General features: G+C 43.4%; 1 protein-coding gene and 1 non-coding gene across 2 annotated transcripts in view; both read left to right on the top strand.

Moving 5' to 3' along the window:
* The first annotated feature begins 558 nt into the window (after window positions 1-558).
* On the top strand, window positions 559-688 carry LOC113188294 (small nucleolar RNA SNORA1). Its single transcript, XR_003301526.1, has one exon. It is a non-coding gene; the product is annotated as a small nucleolar RNA SNORA1 (small nucleolar RNA).
* An 18289-nt stretch (window positions 689-18977) lies between these two features.
* Window positions 18978-27656, top strand: part of Kalrn (kalirin RhoGEF kinase) — a 440727-nt gene continuing 432048 nt past the window's right edge. The window contains exon 1 of the mRNA XM_077795355.1: window positions 18978-19058. The gene's annotated coding sequence lies outside the window, so the exon portion shown is untranslated. The remainder of the gene's footprint in view (window positions 19059-27656) is intronic.

A 27656-nucleotide genomic window follows, 5' to 3' on the forward strand; every position in this document is an offset into this window, starting at 1 on the left:
CATTATTCATTTTTTATTTCAAAAAGATATGTAATTATTTTCATCTGTTTATTCTAGATAACAGACTAGTTCAAAATCACTTTGGCACATAGTAGGTACTTAGATATTCACTTAACACATACCTGCTATTATTGATAGCTTTTAATCCAAAATTGTGTTGATTTTATTTTATTTGAGTCTTGTTCAGTGACTTGCATTCCTGGAACAAACAAGAGTTGCATACATGGTAAATCTTTAAGTGATATTTAATGAAACATGGAATTTTTTAATAGTTCATTTGGCTTTTGGTCCTTTTAGACAACTTCATCTGTGATAAATGGTAGCCATTTTTTATTTGCCACAAAATTGTATTACAGAGCAAACGAACAGCTGCATTACACAGTTGTCCTGAACTTTAAGTAAGCTTTCTTTTTAAATGATGTTTGCAGATGTTGTCATAACCACAACTTAATTATTAAACTTTTAAGTGTGTGTTTTACAAAGCTCTTGCATATGAAACATTAACATAAAAAGGAGGGAATTTGCTCTTTTCCAATTATTTCAAGAAGAAAAAAGAAAAGCCTCATTCTAGATGAGAATGCTCACTGTTGATCAGTGTCCAAAGTTGGTCAATGTGGCTAAACTGACACAGTTTCTGTGTACATCACAGTGTATGTATTCCAGTGGTGACAGTGAGACTGTAATATTTTACTGAAGCTCATGAGTGAAAATATGTAATGAAAAATGTTGACATTTGAATATTAGAAATGATTAAAGAAATACGTACTGTCTGAATATTAAACTTCCAGGATCCTAAAGTCAATTACTTGAAGAAATAAGATCCCAAATATTTTAGATAGAAAATTGTGAAATCCTCATCAGTATTCCCATAATTCAAGTGAAAATAGAAGCCCCACCCCAAAAAAAGAACTGTGCAAGGCTGATGGGACAACTAGATTAAGCATCAGTTCTTTTAAAAAGGGGATCCTTAAAGTGGACAGCCAAGGAATTATAATGGGAAATTCCTTAAATAAAAAAATTTTTGACTTGATTAAAAGAAAAAAAAGAATAAAGAAGAAGATTTTTGACAGAAAAACATGAAAGAAACATTTACAAAATCAGTCATAATCCCACTTTCCAGAAATAGTTACTGTGTACATGTATATATGTGGTATGTATGTATGTATAAACAGAGTGTTTCAGATAATTTCATATATTCTATTCTTTTTTTAAGAGAGAGAGAGAGAGAGAGAGAGAGAGAGAGAGAGAGAGAATTTTATTATTTATTTTTTAGTTTTTGGCAGACACAACATCTTTATTTGTATGTGGTGCTAAGGATCGAACCCAGGCCGCATGCATGCCAGGCAAGCATGCTACTGCTTGAGCCATATCTCCAGCCCTCATATATTCTATTCTTAAATCCACTTTTCCCACTGAATTATATACCCTAAAATTTCCCAAGATATTAGTTATTCTTTATTGGTATTATATTTAATGGCTGCTTTGAGTGGATATATCATGGTTTATTTAACCCATCCCTTGTGATTGAACATTGAGGTTGTTTCTAATTTTTCGGTAGTATAATGTTGATAAGTACCTTAACTCCCCATCTTCATGTTATTCTTATCATATGTGCTGTGCCTGAGCACATATGTACAATTGTCCAGAGACAAAGCAACCTCACGGCTCCTTGATCATGATAAAAGATCCTTTTTTTCCCCAGAAAGCTGGGAAAAACCAAAGAAGACGAGGTATCCCAGACTCCTGAATCACCTGAATTTGTAGTCTCTATTTCCTTATGCCTCTGTGTCTAGTTCTGGGTATTGAAGGACAACTTAAGCTCTCTCACAGGTTTCCCTCTTTGAATCCATTCACTGACAGTCTGACAATTCAAGGTTAGGAAAGGAAAAGAGCCACAGGGCATGGAATCTCCTTAAACTTGTTATTCTTTTGCCTTTCAGGCAGCTGTGGCCCTCCAGTGGGGCTCTGAGGTATGTTTAGAAACAGATGTTGGAGCTACCTCATCTAGGGTGGTGGCCCTGTTATCAGGATGTGATTTCAGTAGATGTGCTTTCCAGAAAACACCACCTGGACCTGTACATCTTTGTTTGAAACACACTCATAGAGGCAAGGGAACAGGATCTTGGAAAGAAGGAGTAAGGCCCGCTGCTACCAGTGGTAGCACATAGAGACTCGTGTTGGGGAAACATTGGCAGGAAACGCCCATGACCATAGTCATCTGGACACAGAAGGAGAGATGAGTGTCTAGTTGGCTGAATAGCTCAATGGCAGGCTTTCCTTTACCTCTGGGAAACTTGGCTTAGGAGAGTAGGAGTAGTAAGAAAGCTTACCAAACATCCCAGGTTGAATAGCAGAGGGAAACAATTAATAGCCAGAGTAACCACACAGATGGGTGTAAGCAGCATGGCTTAGAGATCCGTGGTGGGAAGGTGAGGGTGAAGTTCTTAGTGACATTTTTCTGAGTTCACTTAAATCCACTCACTTATTTATTCACTCATTCATTCACATAATCAGTACTTATTATGAAGCATCTATCCTGAGCAAGACTTCATGTTGAAGATATCAAGATGAACAGGGGAAAGATAAGGAACATTACATTTTCTTTTCATTAGCTGTGTGTCTGGTACCTACAAATAGATTTTTCTCCCTTAATCACCAACCACAGTCAGTGAAAAAGGTATTCTTATCTCAAGTAGGAAACAGAGACCAGAGAGGCTAAGAAAGATGTCTAGTGACAAATGGATAATAAGTTCTGGAGTGGGGAGTCAGACTTAGTTCATCCCGAATCCAACACCTGCGCTTGACTCAACACTGTGAGCTGCCTCTTAGAAAGTGCCTGTCTTGGGAGAGCTCACCATCCCCTGCAGAAGATGGCTTGTTGAGCAAGTAGTCAAATAGTGTCCACACATGCCCTACTGTGTCTGCTGACTAGGAACACACAAGGAACCCAGGGCCTTGCACATGCTAGGCAAATGCTCTACTGCTAAGCTACTTCCTCAGCCCAAATAACCCCTTTCCTATCCTTTTATGACTCAGGCTCCAGGGAATCTTATTCAGAAAGTTTGCAGACCCTTCTACTGACTAACCCTGGCCAACCCAGGAGGGGCCCTGGGTCAAATTGCCATCTTTCTGTTACCAGGGTTATTTTTAATTTGAAAGGCTTTCATGAAAGTCAGTCCAGTTTTTCTGTCCCTCAGTCAGTCCTTTTCTGTCCCTCAGTAACTCCAGAATGAGGAAAAACCATCTCTGATAAAGCTTATCCTTAGGGTACAGGTTCTTACACACAGCTTCATTCACCTCCCACGTGGTCCTCAGCTGTTTTTTTTTTTTTTTAATCTAAGCTAAGGACCTAAAATAATTTCATTGTTTTTTTTTCCTCTGCCATTGAGCCCAGTCCTGTGTCCCAGCTGAACCAGGATGATCAGAATGTGGGCCATGAGGGAGGCAGGGCTGGTGATAGGATTTTGTAGTTAGAATCCAAGGCAAGTGACAAGGTCTTGTTTTGACTTTCTTTACATCAATGGTTCTCCACAACCAAGGGAGCCATGCATGAATCCCTTTGAAAATCTTATGAAAACTAAATTTATACAGATTCTGTCTCAGAAAAATGGACACATATGACATATGGGCAATGATATCCGTCCAGTCTCCTGAGGTTCCTGGTCCTCCCCCACCACATATGTCATGAAGGCAGGGTTAGGAGGCCTGCCTCAGTTTATGAGGTGCTCCAGGAACATGTACCTTTGTCCCCTGGTGAGCAGAGGGGAGGATTACCTAGGCTGATATCTCCTAGCTCCTCACTCTTTTCCATAATTCTGGAGAAAAATTCATGATATATTCAAGTCATGACTGGTTTCTTGTTTAGCATTTGACACTGTTACGGTTTTTCCTAAGGAAAAGGCAGGTATCAGATGTCAAACATTTTCCTGATCATGGCCTCTTGCCAGTTTATCTTAGATTCTGGTTATTCTAGCTCCATGGAGATGCTTTGGTGCTTATCTCTGGCAAACATTAACTCATGTATCTGTTACTCTGGGGAGGGTAAAAGTCATGGGGAAAAATCCACTGTGTCTTGTCTGCTCTCTTCTGTTCCTTGAGACCCACCAGGTAGACCTCAGTACTCACCTCTACCTTGTCCAATCCAGGACCTTTCTGATGATCCCATAATCCTTTGCATTTTCTTCTGTTACTGCTATTCGCTTTTTAGACATTTGGTTAATTATTATGTATTTGGAATTTTATGAATATCTCTTTTCCATATGTACTTGTATATTGTTTCTTACATAACATTGAAATTACATATGGGGTATCTGTCCCCCAAACTAAAAGTCCCTTATAATCAGGAGCTCTATATTGTTTATTTTTGTACCCACAGTGATTAGAACTTTTCTTGGCTCATAGAGATTTTCAACAAATATTTTTTAGAACTAAATTTTTTAAACTATTAAAAAATTGCTTAAAACTTTAATGGCTAACCCATCCACCTCAGATATGGTTAAGCAGTTTATATAGAAACATGTATTGGGGGGGATATATATATTTATATTTATATCCATCCCCATGGGGTCTCATTTTTATGGGAGTTTAGTATTTGTGTGGGATGGAGTGTACGTGCACAGACCTTTCTTTGTTGTTTACTGCAATTATTTGAAAATGATATCAAACCAACTTTTTTATTCTCTCCAATAATCTCTCATTGTCTGTGTCCTTCAAGTGCTTCTTCTCATTTGTTTATTTCTCTATTAAATCTTAACACCTCTTTCTTCTCTGCCTTCTGCCTTCTCATTTGGTTCACATATCCCAGACAGCCTAGATAGCAGCCACTCTGAGTAGCAACTTTATGATAGTTCAGGACCAAGGACAGCAATATATATATATATATATATATATATATATATATATCTTCGAAGGGTGGGAGGGTACTTTAGTTTGCAAAGGCTTGTTCAGTAATATCATCCTTGAGTGTGTCCCTTCTCACCTACAAGCTGTACCAACAGTTCTGTAATACTGGCTATTACTTTGACCCTGATTGTTTATGTCTGGCTGATATGTGGCCAGCCTGTGCTTAGTATGTCCCTCTGGCACTGCTTTTACCCCTGCCCATTGTATTGAGACTGGGGTGGGGATGTACAATTGGGGAATGAGAAATAGTGGAGGTGGGAACAGGGAGAAGCTCAAGGCTGAGGGTTGGGACTACTCTATGGAGTGCCCAAGAGCTTGAGCTGCACAGTCATTTTTGTGGGTTTTATTGCCACACACACATGAATTGCAGGACATGGGGAAGAGAGAGAGAGAAAAGAGATGTGTTGGAGAGGTGCTGGGCTTTTTCATATTTAGATGCCTTCCAGAGTTGCCTTCTATAAAGGCAGAACCCAAAACCCACTCTTTAAATCAGCAATTTCTTCTTTATGACCTGATTAAATTAAATACTATGGATATTCATGCTGGGAGGGAGAGGAACTGCAAGTGAGGATTCCAAGGATCAAAGTTCCACAGTATACACCTTCTGCCTATGAGCTCTTCTGTATCTCTCTCTAAATTACAATAGCAAATATATTGCTAATGTTCAGCTGGTGACCCACATGCATCACCGACAGGCTAATGTTTGAGGGCCCATCCGGGAGCAGTGGTCAATGGAACAAGAAAGACAATAAATCTACCACCAACACCAACATCTGTGAAGTATGAGCACTTTAAATAATCTGGTCAGTTAGAAAATAGTCATCAGTTTTTTAAAAAAAAGTGGTGGTGGGTGGAGAGAAGCAATTCTGAAGTGGCCATTTTATTGTATCTGCACTGCACCCAAGGATGTCAACTTTTCTGGGAAGGAAGGGGAGGGAGAGTGAGTGAGTGAGTGAGCCTGTGTGTATTGCAGTTGAGGTCTCAATTCAAGCTAATATTAAATCTTGTGAAGAATAAACAGAAACGGTTTGCACATTAGCTGGGCTTAGAGAGGTGTTACCCACATATTTAAAGTGCTAATTATTAGTGATCTGTAATACAGCTAATTTAGCTATGGCAAGTATTACAAACTTCTGCTCTTCAAAAGTAGCCCATTAGCTAGGACTTCATATCTAATATTGACTTTAGAAAGTTAATATTGAAATTGGCTGCGATTAGAGTTCATGTGGAATCATGAGAGAGGAAGAAAGATGAAGATGGAAGTAGAAATAGGAACAGAGATAGCTCAGGAGGGGAAGAGGCACAGCAATTATTCAAACACCTTTGGGGTAGAAGACACCATTGTACTGTAGATATGAAAGACAGTCTCTGGGTCATTCCTTAAGCACCAGCTATGTGGCAGGCACTGGAGAGACTAGGATAAATATCCATTTCCTGCCTTCAAAGAGCTTAGAGTCTAGTGAAGGAGCCAGTTGTGGCTGTGAACAGTGGCACAACAGCAGGGAACATGCTGTGTGATACCCAGACAAGGCAACACCATCCCAACTCTGGGGGTGGTGAAGCCATTAGGGAAAGCACCTGAGAATGTTTACAGCTCACATCAGTGCAGGACAGAAAATGTTCCTTGCAAGGAGTGAAGTTCAAATGCATGTCACAGTTGAGATAAGGTAGACATTGCTCCTCTCTAGTGTCCCTCTGGTTACCCTCTCAAGTCTCCCAGCTACTGCCTCATGCAACATGCTTAGAAAAGGTCACTTCTTAGCAACTGCCAAAAAGAGAACCATTGTTGTTGTTTTGTTTTGCTCCCCATTTGCATTGAAATTAGGTTAGCAGAGATTCCTGAATGTTCTTGACCTAGAAGTCCCTTGGTTAGGGAAGAGAACTTTATCACACCATCTCTTCTGCCTGCCTGCTGTGCAGGGGGTGAGGGGACACCACTGAGCCTGCCTGACATCTGTGGGTAGCAGTGATCAGGGACTCAGGAGTAGGCCTTGCTGCAGGTTCCCAGGTTGGGAAGAGGCATGTGGGTCTCTGCTGTATGCTGTGTTCTATTGCTGACATAAAGCTGCCCAGTAGCTTTCACTGCCAGATTTATTCCTTCCTCTCAGCATACACTTCCTGCCATGGTGGTAGTTGTTTTAAGGAGAGCTCCAAGGAACATATTTATAGTTGCGGCAGGAGTTTTCCAACAGTCAGTTTTCTCAATAGCTCATTAGCGTCTGTAAAGAGGCGACAAGAACTCTCACCTCTATTTTTGCAAGTCCATGAGCATAGGAACACACACAGCTCTTTATCTCTTGCTTTTATTCCCTTTTCTTATCATTTTCTACCATTCTTGCCATGTCTCTCTCCTCTTCTATCAATTTAGGAAAGAGGGGAATAAAAGATGGAGGATGAGGGGAATAAAGATCTTTACCCACTAATAAGTTCCCTACAAACCCCAGTTACACATATGTCCCAAGAGTTTTGCTCATCTGTTTTCTACACAGAAGGACCCATGCCCTTAAGTCTCTTTCCTTTATGATTCAGTCCTATTTTGGGTCTTCATGGTCTTCTGGCCTGGCTGGCTCCCAGGAGGTAACTCAGACAAATATTCTTTCCTGCCACTCTTGAGATTTAGGGAGAAAATCAAAAGAGACAAAGTTCCAGTGCCCCTGCCCCCACATGCCACCACCAGCTTCAGGAGGAGTCATGAGTCTCAATTTCCCTGTCTCAAACATAGAGCAAAATATGAGCTGGAGATTGGGGTCAGAGGCTACTGGGCCAAGACCTGTTCTGAGCCACATCCTTCCTCTAGGGCCAGCCAGATTCCACCCAGCTCTGGCCCTTAGATTCCACCTCAGATCTCTGTGTCCTCAGAATCATGTGCAGACACCTCTTGGCCACTGCTTCCCAGGAGCCAGATCACCTGCAGCCTCCTAGTCTCTTAGTCTGTTTTTCTGTTCAGCTGGTAAACTCCATCTGTGGCACTGTTTATTGGTCCCCTCCTCTCTACTTTGGCATGTGCTGCTTCCCTTCACCTCTTGGCTCTTTCCTTGTTCAAGAGTTCATTCAAAGATACCTCCTCAGGGGAGCCTGCCTTGACAAATCACCTCTACCTCATCACACTCACTATCTTCTTGGTACTGGTGTGTGCTCAGTTTCAGTTCAATATTTTTGAGCTGCTTTTGTGTGACAGGCATTGTGATAGGTATGGGGGTATAACAATGAGTGTGACAGGGTCCTCACCCCCAAGGCTTCAGGATCAGTTAATGGAGAGTGCAATGTAAAATGTAAATGCCATTCAGGAGTGATAAGATATGGCTAGGAACAGCTCAAGTTGATGGGGAAGTCAGGGAAACGTCATAGGGAAAATGGATTAGAGATTTAGGAGGTAGAATCAACAGAACCACATGAGTGAATTGATAAATGTGCTGAAGGAGGAAGGAGACATCCTACATGCATCTCAGGTTTGTGTTTTGGCACCTTGGTGGATAACAGTACCAATTATCAAGTTACTGTGGAATCAGAATTTCCAGGTTGGGGACAAGGTGAGGTCTTTATCAGAATCTCAGAATCTTTTTTTTCTTCTTGAGAGAGAGAGAGAGAGAGAGAGAGAGAGAGAACTTTTTTAATATTTATTTTTCAGTTTTCGGTGGACACAACATCTTTATTTTATTTTTATTTGGTACTGAGGATCGAACCCAGTGCCCCGAGCATGCCAGGCGAGCACATTACAGCTTGAGCCATATCCCCAGCCCCAGAATCTCAGAATCTTACTTCATCTTTTATTTAGAGTCTGGTAGCTTCCTGGTATCAGGGGGAAATAGGAACTGGAAACTCCTAGAGGGCAGAAATTGGGTCCCCTTCTCCGAGGGAGTGAATTTCATGAGACGAACACTGTGTGCTCATTAGATATAGAGCTCTTTGGATGAGGCTCCCCTCCTTTTTCTGGTTCTTATCCAGTATTGCTCAGTTTTGGAGAGTCTGCACCTGTAGATGGAGGAGAAGATGAGCTAAAGAGGCAAAAACTGGCTTCTCTGTCCTCCAGGGCCATCTAGAGATGGCATTTTGTTCTCTTAATCATGATCAATGATGATTTTATAGTACTGAAAGTAGTTAGAGAAGGAAGAGCTTGAAGGGTATGAAGGAAGATTTGTTGTGAAATTAAAATATCTGCTGATGAAGTAGTGGCTTAAGGTGCCAGATCCTGAGCAACTTGGACAGACAATTTATGAACACTCTGGCTCACAAAAAACCCAGAGTGGTCTACTCTCAGTGTCCTGGAGCAGGTAAGTATCCATCTCCTAGATAGCCTTTCTATTCCAGTGCTGAATGTCAAGGATGTATTACAGGGCAAATACTGAATCTCTGGAATAGCCCTGGACAGTGGTGAGGGGTCTTCTGTAGCAGGGCAGAAGGGTTCTGAGCAGCATTAGATCTGATTTTAAAGGCCCTGTTTATACCAGGATGAAGGAGGTTCCCCCCTACCCTCCCACCCCCTGCTTCTAAGATTACTCTCTGGAACAGAAAAGCATACTTTAGTACTCCAATATTTCCCCAAATGTAATGTGCACTTTGATTCACCAGGGTCCTTGTTAAGATGCAGGTTCTGACTCAGTAGATCTAGGTTGGAACCTGAGATTCTGCGTCTTTTAACAAGGTCCTAGGTGTAGGCGGTGCTTATTACTTTGAGTAGCAAGCCTTTAGAACTTACCTTTAGGAAGCCTTTCCTTTCAAAGTGGCACTGACCCACTGTTGTGCTGTAGTGCAGAGTTCTAAGAGCTCATTTGGCCAACCTCTGTTTGGGTCCAATTTTGACATCTTTTTGTTCTCAGGGTCTCATCAATTCTTCTTGAGCAATTATGTGCTAGGCCTTATCTTAGGCTTTAGTGATACTAAGACAAAATAAGAGAGGAATCCTCTTCCCAGGGGAAATCAAAGCAGAGATAGATAGACAGGCAAATAGGACAACAAACGGTTATCAGAGGTAGAACATCACCTTGGAGGAGACCCATGCTGGAGGATCCTGGGGAGGTGGCAGTGGTAATGAATGCAAGGGGGCTCACACGCTGGATGCTCTAGAGTGGGGAAAAAAAGAGGCAGAAACCTGAGTATTGGGAAATTTGTCATCTTGTTGGTGAAACAGAGCTCAGGTCCATGTGAAACAAGATTCAAAAACTTACAGTCATTTGTAAATGACAAATGAAGGGGGTGTGACTGACAATCGAAAGGAAATAAAGAGCAACCTATGGTACCCTGGCAGCTTACACCTCCAAATCCCCACTCGGTAGTTTTTCTTTTCTTGTTGCAGTTAGGACGGCTCTCTGAGGGAGGCTAGCATGCAGAACAAGCCACTCTGCCACCCTGGGGGATTCACTGGGTTTTCCAGACCCACAAAACCACAGACAGGGCCCTTGCCACAAGGGCCAGTTCTGCCATTCCTACTTGGGACCACACATGGAGGCTGGGAGCCAGAATGAGGATGATTGGCATTTTCTAGCATGGGAAATAGTGACAAGGAAAATGTGAGGAAGAATAGGCAGCAGCAGCAGCAACTTGAGCATAACACATTTGGGGCAAGAGAGCCGAAATGGGTCTTGGAGGAGACCCATGCTGGAGGTTTCCTGAGGAGGTGGCAGTGGTAATTTTTACTTCACTAATAGATGCAGAGCATTTCAACTTTGCTAATTAACAGAACAGCAGGCTTGTAATTCTGACAGCAGCAGGACATGAATGGGGTGGGATTGGCACTGAATGCCAGCGAAGCATGCCTTTGTCCTTAAGAGGAAGCACAATGCCCATGACGGGTCAGGTCCACGAGGATAGCCACAGGTTTGTGTTGTTTTCCCTGATGGCAACTCCAAGAGGTAGTAAGGGGCCTACTATTTCAACTGGCTTTTCTTTTAAAGGAGGAAGCTATTGTACCATGGGTCTAGTGCTTTTGGCTTAACAGTCCTATCAAATACACCTCGTTTCAGAAATCACAGTTGCAGTGGCCGCCTCACAAGTGTTCCATCACTCATCTCCCACGCTGGCCACTTGTACTACCTGAAAAATGGGATGACCTTCCCTGAGCATCCCAATCTCAAAACTGAATCCAGGAAAAGAATGGATTTGGAAAGCCAGGGAACAGTTGTTTTATCTTCCCACAGCACACTGAGTCTCATTAAGGAATTTGATCCCAATATTTTCTTTCAAAGCAGATTAATTTGATAATCTGTAGCTCTAAAAGGCCAGTAAGTATACAGAAAAGATTTAGAAAGTCTTAGCATGTTAGGGCTGAGTGGTACCCTGGAGATCATTGACTCAGATCACCAGTGCTTAGTGTGACAGCTGATGCCACTGACCTTGTGTATGTCACTTGAGTAAGGGTTAACTTTCATTCAGTCATTTATTCTTCCATTAAATATTTATTGGTCATTTACTATGAATCTATTGAGACATGTACCTGATGGTAAAAACACATTGCTATTTTACTAGTCCTGTTTGAGTTAGCATTCAATGAACTTACCCTTTATTATATATTCTAAGAGCCGGTTTCACAAGGGCCCTGGGGGATTGATACATAGGATCTTCAGCCAGTGCAAATAGGTTTTATATGCAAGGTCACCAATTTCTGAGCTGCTGGGCTAATTAGTTGAGCTCTACTTGGCTCTACCTAATACATGTATTATTGAAAAAAGTTATTTGTAATTCAATTTTGGGCAAATGAAAACTATTTAAATCACTAAGGGAAATTTTATTTAAAGAGACCTTGGAAAAAATCCTTTCATAATGTAAAAAATCTTGTTGTTGGAAATGACTGTTACCTAGTTATGCATTTTGTAAATCTAGACACTTTGGGTATCTTATGGTAGGCACACAACCAGGCAGATAGCCCGGTCTGAACTGTGTGGGGAGGACTCTGTCCTGGGAATGTTTGAATAGCTCAACCAAAAATACTGACATTACACAGAACCCGTGACCACACATGGACAAGCTGCACAGTGGCCCTTAGGTCCTGGATCCTGGATAGAGAAGGAAGAGAATGGGGCATGAGGACTGAGGTATGAGGATGACAGTGGGAACTTAATCCGGGGTTGTTGCCAAAATTCAGGTGGGTTTCTTGGAAGAGTCAATGCTTAGACTGAGGGGTTGGTCTATAACTCTCCTCTGTAGATTGTCAGATTTGGACCCCAAGGGAGATGCCCAGAAGACAGAGGTCCTAGAGCAGGGGATCTGTGGCCTCTGTCTATCACACAGAGCTGACGTAAAACTAACCGCTTGTCTCCTGGAGTCCACCTGTGTCGTGTTCCAACTGGTGATACACAATAGATTCCAGTCATAGCTCCGGCCGTTCTCTGTGAGAATCTTGTGGGGTACTTAGGTTCCATAGGGGTCCAGTGGGCCAACCTAGGTTTTGTATGTGTATGGAAGCTGGGTCCTTTCTTCCCACACATTTCAACCATGCCAGATTGTTCTTTGCCTCCTGAGGCCACTGTTTCTCCAGCAAATCATTATTTTCCATTTTTTTGAAACCCCAGGTCTCTGCATCCAGCCCCCTAACAGGAGCTTAGCTAGACCCTAGAAAGGACTTTCTAACCAGGAAGTGTGACCTAGAGAATGAGCTAAAGGGTGGGCATTTCCTTCCCAGGAGCTTTTTGTATCATCATCTCCTATTTTGGACTGAACCCTTTGTGGGTGGGGAGGGGGGTGGAAGAGGAAGGATACAGAAGGGTCATTGTCATCAACTTTGCTTCCAGCTATAAGATTTTTGTGATTTACTTTTCCCATTTGTAAAATGAAACTAATGGCCATTGTGCCACTTAGAGTAAAAGCATAAGTAATTATTCAGGGCATTGTAATCTATCTTGATATCAGTAAACTAATCCAGCAGATATTTACTAAGCACTTACTGTGAACCAGGCACTGTGCTAGGCTCTAGAGGTATACAAATAGCTTTTTTGTTGTTTTTTGATTTTGTTTTCTGTGCTGGGGATTGAAACCATGGGTGCTCTACACCCCCAGCCCTTTTTATTTTATTTTGAGAAGGGGTCTTACTAAGCTACTTGGACCCTTTGCTAAGTTGCTGAGGCTGGAGATCTTGAACTTGTGCTCTTCCTGCCTCAGCCTCCAGGGTCACTGGGATGACAAGCATGCACTACCTCACCCAACTCAAAATGCTTTTTCATCTTCAAGTTTTGCAACACCAGCAAGGCTTCCAGGGCTGACTCCAGGGCATGGGGCTTTTTAAATGGGGTGGGAGGTGACTTGGACTGTCCCCCTCCCTGAGAAGGGCCAGGAGGGTTCGCCCCTGGTTACCCTGAGACCTGGCATCACAGGGAAGTGTGCTCTCTGTTGTGGACCCTTGCCCGCATTGGCCTGGGCTGCAGGGCTTTCTGGCAGATAATGGAATGGGAGGCTGAGGGTGGGATCCAGGGGCTCAACTGGCTGGCCTTTCACCCTACTCTCCCGTTTTTGTCGTCCTACAGGGTCTTTTCGGAATGATGGTTTGAAAGCTTCTGATGTCCTTCCCATCCTAAAGGAAAAAGTGGCCTTCGTGTCTGGTGAGTATTTATCAACTTTCATTTGTAATGGACCTGGAGAAGTTCTGCAGGTACACGTGTTCAGACACTCACTTCTCTGTGTAGTAGTAAGAGAGAAGACGGGAGTGGCCTGCCTAGAGCATCAGCTTCTTCCCTTCGAGAGAGGCAGATAAAGCAGGATCCTAGCTCCAGCTGGAGGTTATGGGGGACCACACACAGGCCCACACTCACCCTCATGCCTCTTCCTGCCTTACCCTGCCTGGCCTGGCCAGAGCTGCCCAGGATCTCTGAGAGAAGCTGCTGATGGAAGAGGCTTTGCTCATATTCATTTCTGAGTGGAACATGTTGAGGAGATTTAAAAAAAAAAATTCAGGTATAATGGCATACACCTGTAATCCTGGCTACTTAGGAGGCTGAGGCCAGCCTCAGCAACTTGATGAGGTCCTAAGTGATTTAGAAAGACCCTGTCTTCAAAGTAAAAATAAAATGGAAAGGGCTGGGGATATAGCTCAGTGGTAGAGCACCCTTGAATTTAATAAATAAATAAGAAAGAAAAACTTTTTTGGCTTCTCCTTATCCTTCTTGGCAAAGGGAATTCTTGCATGTTTGTATTTAGGTGTTTTGTTCTGACTTCCAAATATTGATTCCTGTCTTTTCTCCCCCACCCATCTTGTGCACCCGACCTTTTAACATATAATTCAGGGCTCAGCAATCTTCAGCCTGTAGGATAGCCACAGATTTTTGTAAATTAAGTTTTATTGGAACCCAGCCACATGGCATTTGTTTAGGTAGTATGTGTGTATTCCATTGGTGCTGTAACAGATTGCCACACGCTTGGCAGTTCCACTTTAGGCCAGCTGGATCAGAACCTCTGGCAGGGTCTGAGGTCTGGGCTGGGCTGATGGCAGTGTGAGCAGACAGGGATCCCATTTTGAGAAACACACCCAAGTGTTAAGACTTGTGGGCTGAGCCTTTATTTCTGGGTTATTTTTGTTGTCTACATGGAGCAGCCCTGGAGTCAGAGTACATTCTCCCTGGCACAGAGGTTCAGTTCACAGGCATTGCTGGCCTGGCTGCTGGGCACAGCCAAAATGGAAAGGGGTGAGGAGGGGAAGTGAGGAAGGGGACAACAAGCACCAGTCATCTCCTATGTCATCAGGAAGACAAGAGACCAACGAGTCAGAATTAGGTGTGGGAGGAGAAGCAGGCATGCAACAGGATTGCAGAATCCTTTGTAGGACACTAACGCATTCTGTATTCCTAGTAGAAGTATTATTGTGTTATTTTTTATGCCATTTTGCTGTTAGGATGACACTGACCAGGAAGCTGCATTTCCTATCAGTGTTAGTGTTGCATATCTTCTTAGGAAGTGAGTCCCCGTCACCAAACAGGGAGGCGTAGGCTGAACAACCCCTTGGGAGGATCCTGAGCATGATTTCAGTGTGTGTGAGACATAAGTGAGACAACCCTACCGTGAACTTGGATTCAGAGTGCTTGATGAGCATGTAGGAAGACTGCGTGGAAGTCCTGGAGACCCCTGGGCAGTGCCAAGTCCCTCATGCCTGCTGCTCCCCGCGGCCTGGGCTGAGGGGACATGGCCCATAACTCACCTTCTTCTGTTTTATGGTCCTTAGTTAACCCGAGATCCTTCCTGTCCCCTGGGTGTCCTGCTGATCCTCCCTTTTCTCTCATGGGAGGTCTTCCTTCCCTGGCAGTGCCTTCCTCACACCTTCTCCTGGTTTGAACTTCTCTTCTTCTGAAGTCCGATCCTCCGACAGGAAGCCTTCCTGGATTTAATGCACAGCTCTGATGCCATCCTGTTCTGCATCAGTTTGGAGCATATGAAGGCAGACATGGTACACTCTGACAAGGTGACCCTTGTTTGATTGTTCATGGCTCATTTTCTCCATGTGCTTTCAGTCAGGACCCTGAGGCAGGGCCAGGAAAGGAAGACCCAGCAAAAATCTTCCCAGGTAGTAGAGAATTGACTTCATGGATCTCACAGAAGCAGCATGCCAGGAAAGTAGTCAGGGATGAGGCAGGTAGAAATGGCCCAGAGCTGGAGGAAGGAGCTGGGGGTGCATAGCTCCTTTCCACGTGAGCCCAGCAGCCTAGTGAGCAGCCTGGGGTAGGCCTTGCTCAGCCATGCCTGTGTTCCAGGAGCTTTGGGCTTAGGGAACATTGCCCTTCTGTGCCTGGGACGGGTTCTGAAGGTGTCAGGCAGTTAATGATTGGCTACGTCTAAAACATGAACAAAAATAACAACAACAAAAACCTATGCAACCTGAGGTTTCAGGAGACAAAACACAAAAATAAAATAAATAAACCCCAAATTAAACGATGCAGTATAACCATTGCGTTTCTTTACGAAAAGGAAAGAACAAGGCAAGGAAGGTGGTGGGTAGAGAAACTACTGGTCGTGCTCACCCTCCCCTGCAAGCACCCCAGCTTTGGCCAGATGAAAGCAAAGTAGCTGCCATGACAACAAACATCTGGAGTCAGTCAGGGCAGCCCAGCCTCTTCGGCACATGGGTGTATGTGGGTCAGAGCTGTGGCTGTCCCTCAGTGAGCCTCTGTTGTTCCTACCCTGCCATGTGGGCCCCTCGTTCATAGCCCATGGGCTCCCTGGCCTCCTTGGCTTCCCTTCTGCTACTTTATGTCTCCCACTCACCACATCCATTGTCTCTTCCACCCCACCTGCTTTCTGGTGCAGGGCCCACCCTACCCTGGGATCTTTGTGCACATACATACCCTCCTTTGGCTACCTCCCAGGGTTCCTTTCTGCTTCCTCATCTCCCAACATGATTTTCTGTAGTTCCCAGGGAAACTCCATGCCACTGAACATTATCTTTTGTACCCTGGACCCAAAGTGTTTCCATAGAACAGTCCCAAACAATCATCCTCAAAAAAAAAAAAAAAAAAACAAAACCAGAAAGAGGTTCTTGTCTTAAATAAAATTGGGAAATGCTGCATGTTAAAGCATCAGTATCACTTATCTCTGTTTTTCCTTTCTCCTTGAATAATGCAACCTGCCTCAGAAAAAAGAACAGTTCCACCCACTGGGGGCTGGACCCCTCCCCCTTACCCACTCTGAAGCCTTGAATGTATCCATTGCCCACCTCCCTTCTGGCATAATGATTCTCTTCCTCTGTGCTCGCTCATTTCTTCCTACAGTCTTGCAAGACTCGATCCCGCTGCTTCATCTTGACTCATTATCCATACTTCTGAAAGGTGGTGATTACATTTTCCCAGGCTTCCTTTCCTCACTCCCCCTCCCCTGTCATCCAGAACCTTTCCCAGCCCTGAGTTCTGAAACTCCTGTCTCTAAGGTTAGTGTAACATAAGCTTTACAGGAACAGATCAGCCAGCCCTCGAAACCATCTCGTCACCCTCTGCCAGTCAGAACCTTGGCTCCCCATGTTCCCATGTCTCTACTTATAAGGTGTCCCTAGAAGGAAACCAATAGCTGTAGCAAAAATCCACCCAAGGGTAAAAAAGCTTAGAGCGATAAGGGGAAGGCTGAGGGGGTCAGATGCCCTCCCAGCTTTTAGGAACCCTTCCAATTAATCATTTTGCTTCCTTTTCTTTGTGTGAATGATAGTTGGGAGATAGGGACCATCCCCAAAGCAGATGAGATGAAGTTGTTCATCATTACAAAGAACCAGGGCTGGTAGTATAGAAGGCCTTGGAGCAGGAGGCCTGGAGCTCAACTCTGAGGTGTACCTGTATGGATCTACTCTGCTGGAGGGGAGGGCTTGGTCATGCTAAGTGACTTTGACCTCATTTGACCCTTTGCCCCCTGCAGCCTCTCATTTCCTCCTCAGAGCATCCTGGGTTATTTGCCAGTGTTATGGGTTGAATCTTGAATGTCTCCCCAAGCTTGTATGTTGAAGCCTTGGTCCCCAGTGCAGCAGTGTCCAGAGGTGGGGCTTTCAGAAGTGATTGGATCATAAAGACCAGACCATCAACAGTGGAACAATCCATTGGACGGATTAATAATTGGAATGGACTATTATGAGATAGTGGGTTCTATAGGCAGGTGGGACATGACTGGAAGAAGTAGATCACTTGAGAACATGTCCTGGGGACTGTGTCTTGTCCCTAGCTCCTTCTATGCCCTGCTTGTTGGCTGCTGTGAACTGAGTAGCTTTCTCCCACCTTTCTGCCATAATGTTCTGTCTCACCTCAGGCCCAGAGTAGTGGAGTCAGCCAACCATGGACTAAAACCTCTGAAACTATCAATCATCCCAAAATAAACTTCCTCCTCTAAATTGTGTTGGATATTTTGGTCACAGAGACTAAGAGCTGACTAATACACCAAGCCTCCCTTCATTTGCGTTCCTGTGATCAGAGGAAAATGTTACTCCTGAGCTCACACCTAGAAGGGGCCTGGGCAGCTCTGCTTTCCTCCTAAGAGATCCTTCTTCAGAGGCCTGAGTGTTGGGTTTCTTTCTAGCACTGATGTAGCATGTGAACCCCTCCCCCATCTTCCATTAGATCACTCTGGGTCCCCATTCTGGGGATGTCAGCGGTTGTCTGAGATTTGGGTTGAGGGGGTATCTCTGATCAGGATGCAGAAATGTCCTTTATGTCATAGCCAGTGCCTCAAAGGAACGTAGTCGCCATACTTCAGTTTCACCCATCTGACCCTCCTGAGAAACTTGGTTTGGGTTCCTAATCATGACATCCATTAATGAATAAATTTTTAAATCATAAAATAAATAGTGAATAGAAAGTTTGAAAATATAGGAAAGAAAAAACAATCGTCTAGAACTCTGTCCTAATGACTACAGTGATCATCATTTTTGTATACCTCTTCTAGCATTTCCCCCCCTTCATTTGATGTGTATAAAGCATTTAGAATCCGAGTTTGTACATATTGCACTGATTAAGACCTTGAGCATCCTTATTTCTGATAAGATTCATGTACTTCTCCAGCAGGAGTGACAGGTGGCACCTCAGGCAGGCAGGTGGGCAGAGGTGGCTTCTGAGTTGTGTAGAAAACTTTTAGTGTCTTTTCTATGAGTCTGAAAATCTCTCTGCGGTGCTATCCTGGATGGGTGCTTTCAATGGCCTCCTCTCCATGGTCATCAGTGCATTGAGAGCACTCCTGCCTCACAGAGGTCTGTAAAGAGAAGTGAAGGGAAGTGAAATTTCCAAAGAACAAAGCACTTTTACCCAGCTTGTTTTCTCAATAAGAACCATTATCATCCCCTTCTTAGCTCACAAATACAGAGAGCTTTACTCTTCAAGCTGCTTCCTCATCAGTCCTTGCAACAACCCACAAAGTGCCCACAATTATTTTCATCTGCTTTTTTACAGATGAGGCAGCAGAGATGTCAAAAGACTTGACCAAAGTCACACACATTACCTGCATTCAGGCACTCTTGTCTTAAACTGTGACTGATTTATCTGGGCCTCACTTTACCTTGCTGCCTGTGCCAGCATTCAGACAATGTTTTTTTTTTTTCCCCCCCCTCTGTGGCTGACTTTCCCCTTGCTTTTCTTAAATTCCCTCCTCTTTCTCCCTGCAGGGGGCCGTGATAAGCGAGGTGGACCCATCCTGACCTTCCCTGCTCGAAGCAATCATGACAGAATAAGACAGGAAGACCTGCGGAAACTTGTGACGTATTTGGCCAGTGTGCCAAGGTAAGGTGAAGGGCAGTGGCCTGCAGGGGAGCAGGGAGCTGGGCTGATGCCAGGAAGTTGGAAGGAGCCCCTGTTCCTTGCCAGGGCCCTGGGATACATTGGATTCTAACTTTTCCTGGAACATCGTTGCCCATTGTTCACCTCATTCCCATCTTTCCCATTGTTTCTGCTGGGATTCATGTGAATGAAATGGGAGCTGGCAGTGGGAACTGTGGGCAGTGTTGAGGGTCCCAGGCTAAGAGGATTGGTCCATGCGCCTGCAACCCCAGACACTGTGGCCTGGGGCAGCGGGGTGGGAAGCTGCTGTTTACTTTTGCGCAAAGTCCCTTTGGAACTTTGGTTGATTCCACTCTGGTTTACATAATGGATTATTTTTAGAATCTCTGGCTTGTGAATATTTTTGTGGTGCTTAGAGTTTGGGGTAAGTAATGGTGCTGATGTTACTCAGCTAGAGGTGGTTCTTGGCTCAATGTAGGTTCTGCATTTTCGGTGTCTGTTGTTATTTCTCTCTTTTCTATTTCCTGCATTTTAATGGGGGGTAATATTGCCCCCCACCCCCGCTGGGTAAAAATTAGTTCTTGGGGGTAGCAAGTGAATCTTAATCTTGTCTGCCTGAAGCACAGATATACAGAACATGTGTGATACAATGATTTCACTGGGTGGAGAACCTAAGAGGAGCAAAAGTCTAAAAGACTCCTTCAGGGCAGAAGGTAATAAGGAAAGAAAGACTGAGAAAACACATTCTGGCCACAGAGGTGGGTGGCAACAGATATGCCAAGAACATGGCTTATGTCTTTAAAAAGGGAGGGAAGAGGCCTTTGACTAGTTACAGAATGTGAGAGCCAGAAGGGCCCAGAGGAGCAATCTGGGCAAATATGTATGCTGTTCTGCTTAGGGAACAGGCTGACTTGAGACTCATGGAAACAGAATCTGGAACAGAATTGTTCTAAGGACTGTGAAGTTAGGTAGGAAAGCTGAAGATCTTAGAGTGTCAGATAGCGTTTGCCACTCTTCTGCCCAGCATGACTTTGGAAGAGAAGGGGAAATATGAAATTAACAGGTAGATTAGGTGAGCTGCTCACAGGGTTCCGTGGCAGAGCTTGTCTGGAACTCAAGCCTCCTGACGCCAGTCCTTGTCCCCCATTGTTGCCTTGGCCAGCAAGGGCTCTGCTCTCTGTCTCTTAGTGGGGCCAAGCCTGTTAGGTGTTTGTTGTGGCAAATAAGAGGTGGTGCTTTGGGCTTTCAGAACCTTCATCTTGTTTTGTGCATTTTATAGGAGAATGAGTAAATTATGCAGACAAGCTATATATTCACCTCTGCCTTTGTGAAGAGACTGTTTGTGAAGAGAATGTAGTTTTTGAATGTGCTGATTAAGTTCTTGAAGCAGGTGTCAAGTGAGGCAAGTACTACATTTCAGAGAGCTACAGGGTCTGAGAAAAACAAAGGGATTGGTGGAGGGTTATGGGCAGGTGGTAAAGGGGATTTTAAGAGCAGTCATCAAATGCTGGAAGGACGTTGAATGGAATGGTGAGCCCTGAAAAGCTCTAAACAGAAGGCTGTGAACAAACAGATGCCAAAAGGTGTCGGTTTTTTTCTTTATGGTATCTACTGGGAACCAGAAAAAAATATATAAAGGGTCTTAAACTCCAGAGAAAGGGATTTGGTTATTTTCAAAGATGAACTTCTAAGATGAGTACATGAGGCAATGAACTAAGAATATAATAGAAAATAGAAGATTTTTTTGTAGGTCTTTATAGAGAAGAAATATTCCTATCTGTCTCAGAGATAAGGAGATGGACTAAATAACCCATGATTGATCTATGTAATTTTGCAATTTAGCCATCTAGGGGCTAAGCAGTTTTTAAAAGCATGTTTCCCAGGTATGCTACTAACAGGCATGGAACCAGGCACTTTCTAAAGCAATTTACAAGCGTTTCGGGGGACCTGGAATGGACTCTTTTAGAGTCAGAAGAAATTGGAATCCCAGGAAATGTGAAGCATACGTTTTTCTGCCTTGCATGTTCATGGCATACCTGCAGCTAAGACAGGCTCATCTTTTGTTTAGAATAAAAGAAGAAAGAGTTGGAAGAACATGTTCCTTCATTGTGAGTTATTAAGCAAAGATTGGGACAAAATGAATTGGAAGCAATTTAAAAGGAAAAGATTTCTGCTGAGGTGAAGGGGAATGAAACCCAAGAGGGGCTGAGAGGAAGATCATGAAAACAAAGGAGAAACAGTGTATCATCACTGTTTTAGTCAGCTTTCTCTCTGCTTCGACCCAACCAGTACAACTGTAGAAAGGAGGAAAAGTTTATCTGAGGGCTCACAGTTTCAGAGGTCTTAGTCCACAGAAGGCTGGCTCCATTCCATGGGGCTTGAGGTGAGGCTGAACATCATGGCGGAAGAGTGTGGCAGAGGGAAGCAGTTCACATGGTGATCAAGAAGCAGAGAGACTCCACTTGCCAGATAAAAATATATACGCCAACCCACACCCCAATTCCCACCCCCTCCAGCCACACCCTACCACTTCAGTTACCACTCAGTTAATCCCTATCAGGAGACTAAATCACTGATTGGGTTAAGGCTCTTACAACCCAATCATTTCTCCTCTGAACCTTCTTTCATTGTCTCACACATGAGCTTTTGGGAAACATCTCACATCCAAACCATAACAATAACTGAAGGGGCATTCTAATGCACGCGGGCTCTCTGCTTCTCAGAAAGGCTTCTTCCCTGGCATTGGCAGGGGAAGCAAGAATGCTGTTGTCACTGGGTGTGGTGGTGCACATCTGTAATCCCAGATACTTTGGAGGCTGAGCTCAAGGTCAGCCTGTGCACTTTAGTGAGACCTTGTCTCAAAATAAAAGTTTAAAAGGTCTAGGAATATAGCTCAGTTGTAGGGCCAATCTGAGTTCAATTCCCAGTCTGGAAAAGAAAGAGAGAAAACAGGGGGGTGAGGAAAGAGGTAGGGAGAGACAGAGAGAGACAGAGACAGAGACAGAGAGGAAGAAGGAGGAGGGGGAGGAAAAGGAAGAAGAAGAAATGAGTGATCACCCTCAATAGGAAAAATTGATCTGTGATGCCTGCTGCCTCCCTCTGAGGACTTGTATTCACCAGTTGTGTGAGTACCCAGTTGGCCGAAATCTATCAACAGTTAGATCATGTCCACCAGTCACTTTCTATTTTTGTTGGCCTCCAGTTCACAGACAACAACTCATGGAAACAGAATCTGAAATAGAATTATTCTACAATAAACTTTGGTGGGAAAACTGAAGACCTGAGAAGGTCGGTTGGTGTTTGCAACTTTTCTGTCTAACCAGGGCTTTTGGAGAGAAGGGGAACTCTGAAAATGAACAGTTAGGTCAGGTGGATGATTTTGATAAGAAGAAATTATTTATTCTGGGTCATGGCCTGGGATGCTAAAAGGACAGGCTTCTTTTTAAAGGTGAAATATTTACTGTGGACTGGTGTAATCAAGTCTGTGGGTGACATTTGGTATTCATTTATTCATGTACTTATTTATTATTCATTTAACAAATATTCAGCACTTCTGTGTGTCAGGTAGATTGAGGCTTCATGGTAAGCAGGGAGAGACATTTTGAGGGAATTAGGGAAAACCTGGATATTTCCCTACACAGTGCCAAACCTGCAACAGCCCAGGGTAGCACAGGATGTGACTGCACTGGTAGCACAGGAGATGAGTCAGTCAGCAGAAGACCCACTGGTGAGGACAGTGTGTGATGAAAGAGGCTCTTGGGATCTAAGGAGCCAGCTTGCATGATGACAAACTATTTTGATAATTTATAAATGAATAGGAAGAAGTAGCCCTGTTATCTGCTGTGCAGAGCAACCTTGTGTGGCCCGCCAAATTCAAGTCTGCTGTATTCAACTCACTAGCCCCATGGACTATTTAGAGTACTGTCAGAAAAGAAGAGCGTTGAGGAACCCGCAAGAGTGTCTCCGCTGTGGAAGGAGTAAGGGAAGTTTGCTGCAGGCGTGAATATGGAAAAGTAAAGGAATTCCTGACTTCAGATGTCAGGAGAGGTGTCCTGAAAGGAGCGGGTTGGCATGGTCTCTGTTGCATCCATGAATAGAAGGAAAAGGTCCAGATTCAGAGGTGAAGAAAGAATTTGCCTCCAGAGAGCTGTGCATCAGCAGCACCACTGCCTCCAGTCCTGTCTCTGAAGAGTGGATGGCCCTGTTAGGGATGCCTTAGAAAGAAATCCTCCATTGGGTTGGAGCGGGGGGTTAGGTACTTTCTAAGTCTCTTTCCTACCCTGGACTCTATGTTGCTGTGGCATTGGAAAAAGCATACATAATAAAATCCAGGACTTCAAATTAAAATATTTACCTCCACAGACACACCCCTTCTCAGGCTCCCTAATAACTTAGAGCTTGGGATTCTGTCTTCACATTCAGTCTTAAGAGAACTGCTTTCTTTCTTGGACTCTGAGTGGGAAATTTGGGGAATTACCTAGGATCAGGGATCATGCCAGGGTGTAACAGTTTGGATCAGTCCTGAGTTAGTTTTTTTTTTAAATTTTTTATTTGTTTTAATTAGTTACACATGACAGTACAATGACCGACATATCATACATTTGAATCAGATGGGTTATAATTTCTCATTTTTCTGAGTGTACAGGTTGCAGAATCATATTGGTCATGCAGTCACATATATATACACACAGTAATAATAATGTCTTTTTCATTCTACTATCCTTCCTATCTCCCCAACCCCTCCCCCCAACACTTGTCTCTACCTAATCTAAGGTAACACTATTTTTTTCTCTCTCACATCTTCATACATGTATTTTGTATAATGATAAGTTAGTTTTTCAGGGTCCATCTCGTCCTGAGATGTCTCCCTTTTGCCTTCCCTGTCTTTCTCCTGATGAGTTTGAGAATTCACATCCTCGTCCTTACCTTTTAGCATTTTTTTCTGAGGAATTACAGAATAATTGGGTAGGAAAAGACGTTCAATTCTTCTAATTCAACTTCCCCTTCATTTACTCAATTCAACAAATATTTATTGAGTGTGTACTGTAAGCCAGATCCTGGATAGGGATCTTGACGAGTTCTCATGTTATCTTTCCTGATTGTCATCTCTCCTACACTTACCTAATTTTTTTTTTTTTTTTTTTTTTTGTCCTTCGGGCCTCCTCTCTGCTTGTAGCTACTTGTCTGTGAAAGGCAAAGGAAATACTGTGATACAATCAACTGATGAATATCCCTAGAAATTGAAAGACAGGCTAGCAAATCCATCCCAAGAGTAAACATGTGCCCAGGAATAGCTCTCAGTGTGGAATATTAGGAGTTGACCATATGCTCGAAATTGGAATCTCCCGGTACTACATCTAGTTAAGAAAGCCTGAGGTGTTTTTATTGCATTGAATCTCTCCCCTTCATCATCACTGTTATCCTGCTTTGTCATGATCATCTTTCTGCTGCTCCTAAGGGCACCAATTGATGTATCTGCCGCTTAACTCTGCTTTTTGCTGTGTTGCTGAGATGCTGAGTGTTCTGTCAAGGAATGCTGGTGTTGTATCGGTGAGTTAAGATGACAAGAAATTAGGATAGGTTATTCTGTAATGCCAATCAAACCAAGGTGCCTTTATTTGCAGCTTATTATTTGATAACATTTGCTCTTGTTCTACTGATTCTAGCAAAAGATAATTTGGGCTTATAACCAGAACTGTCTTTGTGCTTTATAAAAAAAAAAATAGATTAAGGAGAGAGCCAGAAAGACAGTTAAAAGAAGAGGAGGTTAAAAAACAAAAAAAACAAAACACAAGGGTTTCCTCTCACAGTTTTCAGCATGAGAAAGCCTGAACCATCCAAACTGTCATCATCAAATGTGTCTCATTGTTAGGGCCTGTGGAGTTGTGCTGTTGGTACCCTGCCTTTTGTTCTGAGACTATCAATTAAAGGAGGGAATTGGGAGGAATCAAGGTATAGAAGGGCCATAAAATAAGATCAGTGAGAACACTGAGGTCATGTTGTTATATTTGCATTTGCCTAAAACTTATACCTTTTAAAAAACATTTTTAACCTCGTTTGTTACCTCTGCATGGACAGTTTCTATTTTCCATTACAGTTTCCACATTTTACACACGTTTCTCGGCAATACCAGTTAAGTGTCCCTATTGTTAGTTGTACGTAACACCAGCCCTGAGGAGCAAATAGTGTTCTACTACACAGCTAAGGAACATAAAATCACAATAGAAACTGCCAATGTTATTTATCACCTTCCTTAGAGTCACACTGATCTTTGCAGTAAAGGGTAGACAGGCATCTTAATATAGAGGAGTATGCTAGGCTTCAGGCCCAAGCTCCAGCACTCTGCATCAGGGAATGCATGGCCATGCAACCTGGGTAGTTTGAGAAGACTTTAACTGAGCATCAATTTATCATGATGTGGGCAGATACAGGGAAACTAGTAAGGCTGGAAACAGCATGGGGTCAGGGGATGAGGGGGAGATAAGAAACCTTCTAGGCCTGAGGGATCAGGGTGAGGATAAGATCCTCCAGTATGCAGGGAGGGGATTGCTGTGTGAGAGGCACAGGACAGGAGCTGTGGGCTTTGGTGGGAGATGCTGCTGGCTCATGGTGACTTCTGGGTCAGGGCAGGGGACTCAATGTCCTGACCTCACTGTCTGACTGTTCTCTAGCCTCCTGTCATTGTTTGTCACTGACTGCATAACAGGGGAGTTTGTGCATGCCCCAGGGTAGTAGGGAGAGGTTGGAGGATAACTTCTGAGGTACAAAAGAAGATACTTGGCCCAGAGTGAGACCTTGGGCATATTACTGATTCTAAGTCCCATATTCTAATTTTTAATTTGGGAAAATAATGTCTGTCTCACAGAGCTGTTGTGAAGAAATCATCTAATAAACTCTCTTTTGTCCCCAGGCACTCTCTTGTATAAAGGAGCATAATAGTAGTAATAATAATAACAACAACAAAAGCAATTATACACGTCCGCAGAGCAATATTTTCTACATAGGAAGGAATAGATGTAATGTATATGAAAGTTACAAAGCATAATAATAAGATGAGTGCATGTGAGTTTGTCTCCAACTTGGGAGGCAGAGCATCACCCCCATCCTTGATGCTACCCAGGACTCTACCCTGTCAGCCTCTTCCTTAGAAATAATCACTATCCAGTTTTGTTTACCTTTCTCTTGCCTTTTTTTTTTTTGAGGGGGGGATACAGTTTGCCATTTATTTTCATAAACAATATATTATTTGGTTTTGCTTGTTTTTGAGTTTTATAAAAATTATATTGTACAATATATAATTTTCTATGACTAGATTTGTTGACATATTGTGATAGGCAATAACCATAGATGAATCTTCAATCATAATTTTTAATAAAAAAAAAGCTTATCTTTTGACTTTAAGGGCTCACAACCAAATTATTAATAGAAGATTAATGTGGTACTAAAATGTCTCTTGAGAAGTTTCTCTTAGTTAACTCAAATGAGGAAAAATGATCATGATTACTTTTTTCAATACTTTGAATAGATGTTGTAATTGATATCGATATCAGAGAACAAGTGAAGTTCTTTTTAATCTATTAATGATTACTGTTCAGTAAGATAAAGGATGTCAAATCCTTACTCAGTGCCAGGAACATCATTGGTTGGCTTCTCCTTCAGTGGTCTGAGGAGTTTGCATGCTGAAATGCAGGGTGGAGCCCAGTGCTGTGGGCTGCAGCTCACTGCGCATCCTGCATTATTGTTGACTGGGAATAGGGAGGCTTCCAAAGGGAGGCACTCTGAGCAGAGATTGGAAGTAGAAGGGATAGGAGCAGTGCAGGTAGAGGAGGGGTTCAGGAAAAGTCTGAGTGTGAATTAGGGGAGATTATAGAGGTTGCAAGTTAAGTTCCAAAAACCCAGGGTAACAGAAGTGTGGTATCTTTGGGTGACGTGGCAGAAAGTCAGGTAAGAATTCCATGGATCCAGTTAAGAAGATTTACTGATGGGGAATAAAGAATAGTTGAAGAGCTTTGCAGCAGGAGAATGACAAAATTGCATTTTGTAAGATTCATCTGGCAGCTGAGTGGAAGATGGGCTAGCGAAGGCTAGGAAATGGTTGCAATACTGTAGGTTAAAGATAGTAATAAGGCTAGTATTGTTGATCACTTATTAGACCAGTTTTATAGTGCCTGAGCTTTGGAATCTCCCAGGCTAGAATTGTTTTAGCTTTCCTATACTAATATGGGCCCTCACAAGACCACACATTGGTGTTCAGAGCGGACATGATATCTAGAAAAGGCTAGAGTGTTTTGCCTTGGTGACTCTTCAGTTTTTGTTCTGGATGTATTTCAGCTCCTTGGCTGGTGGTGTAGTCAGCCCCTGGCTTGGCTGGCCTGGATGCCTTACCTGGCTCCCTTCTGGAAAAGTCAGGCCCCTGTGGAGTTAGCCTCTGGGCAGCAATGTTGAAGGAGGTGAGCTTAGGTGAGCCTTTCAATTCTCTTTCAGCCTGCCTGAGCCTACCCCTCACCAGGAGCAGGCTGATTAGGAAGCTGAAGTGTCTGGTGTCACCTTGATTAGGTAAACTCCAATGTGTCAGGTGAAATAAGATCCTGTGTGCTCAGG

This window comes from Urocitellus parryii, chromosome 2, assembly GCF_045843805.1.
Source record: "Urocitellus parryii isolate mUroPar1 chromosome 2, mUroPar1.hap1, whole genome shotgun sequence".
NCBI classification, from domain to species: domain Eukaryota; kingdom Metazoa; phylum Chordata; class Mammalia; order Rodentia; family Sciuridae; genus Urocitellus; species Urocitellus parryii.